Raw genomic sequence first — 1941 nt, 5'->3', positions numbered from 1 at the left:
AGGAGTCAGAAATGCTTCCAGGGGTATTCCCATGATCTTCCCGTGTCATTTGAGCACTCTTCCCATCGATTACAGATGTTTTTAGACCCTAAAAGGACCCCCGGGAGGATCACGGCAAAAATGCTCAAGTTTCACTTACACTGGGCTCGTTGCTTGGGTCGGGTACCCGAGTACTCCAATTTGCTTGACCCTTAACCCAAGCAACGAGCACCCAAGCTTTTTAGTACTTGCCCATCACTAGCAGCAACGATTCGGCAGATTTCCCTGCCTTTCTCAAACAGTTGACAGATATTAAATGATCATTTAAATAGTGTTTCCACAGTATACCATCCATCAATTATGTAAATCAATGTTAATTAATACATCAAGTGCTAAAACCAGCACATTCAGTGATACATGTGAACAAGTCACCCAGTTGATATACATCTATTTCTAAAGTACAGCAGTGTAATAAAGTACCAATGAGCTCATATAAAGAAGGATACCATATTCATATGGGGGTAATAAAAACAGTCACATTACAGAAAAAAAATCTTACTGTACATCTATGTTAAAGATACCCCCGTCACGCATGCTGCATTCGGCTTATTCACTGCCGCACTGAGCATGTCTGTCACGCCTCCTAGGAACCAATCAATCGGTATACAATACAATACAAATTTCAAAAAATTATCATTATTCTTAGAGGGGATTGACATTGTTAGGTCCTGGAAATGAAAAGCACCTTAACGTGGCTTCCAGGTACACATGAATTAGCCAATTTATGCACTAAGCTTTCTCAATTTTTCATATTTCTAGTTTTCTAGTGCATTTATGCAATTCAACTGTCATATTTCATGTTTTTAAGCTATGGCGCTACAGAGTGCTATGAGTTGGTCTCTCTAGGTAACCACCTGTTCACACATAGTCTATATTTGGATGTGACGGTCAATTATTTAAAAATTGTATTCATTAGCCTTCTGACTGAGCACTCCACCTCTTAGCCACAGGCATTTTTAATCAAATCAGGACCCTACCCCTCCACCGAGATATAGATTTCACTTTAAGAGAGGATTCACAGGTTCCCATACAGATGAAGACTTTTTTCTAAGAGAGGATTGGCATTTTTAGGTCCTGGAAATGAGAAACGCCTTAAAGTGGCTTCCAGGTACACATGAATTGGCCAATTTATGCACTAAGCTTTCTCAATTTTTCATATTTCTAGTGCAGTGATGCAATTCAATTTTCATATTTCTTGTTTGCAAGCTATGGCGCTATAGAGTGCTGCCTTATTTATTTTATGAACTTGTAATGACCTGGAGAATTATAATGGCAGGTCAGTTTTAGCATTTAGTGAAACTAGTAAAAAAGCCAAACAAAAAACTAGTGTGGGATTGCACTTTTTTGCAATTTCATCACACTTGGAATTTTTTTCCTGCTTTCTAGTGCACAACATCGTAAGACCAATGGTGTTCAAAAGTACAATTCGTTCTGCAAAAATCAAGCCCTCACATGACCATATTGAAGGAAAATTAAAAAAGTTATGGCTCTGGGAAGAAAGGGAGCAAAAATGAAAACGCAAATCTGAAAATACCTCCGGTCATTAAGGGGTTAATATGCACCTGGCACCATTATATGTATTCCACGATGTTGACTTTTATGCTGCTCCAGAAAATCTGCTGCTATTGAGATAATCGGCTTACCTTTTTCTCTATCACCCCTTGCTTTCACAATATTCGAGATATGTTGCTGGATCCTTCGTCACACCTCTTGACTTGTTTGCCCCACATAAATTTTGGGGCATTGGCAGATAGCAGATAAACAACATTTCTTGACTGACAGTTGGAAAAAGTTTGGTTTTGATCTGTCCAGGAAAGATAGGTAAATGAACAAGATCACTGGTGATCATGCATGGACAAATAGTACAACTTCCAAACAGAAAGAACCCACCAGGCAATGTTC

The sequence above is a fragment of the Ranitomeya imitator genome, chromosome 5 (genome assembly GCF_032444005.1).
Source record: "Ranitomeya imitator isolate aRanImi1 chromosome 5, aRanImi1.pri, whole genome shotgun sequence".
NCBI lineage: Eukaryota > Metazoa > Chordata > Amphibia > Anura > Dendrobatidae > Ranitomeya > Ranitomeya imitator.
Note: the sequence above shows the minus strand (reverse complement) of the source record.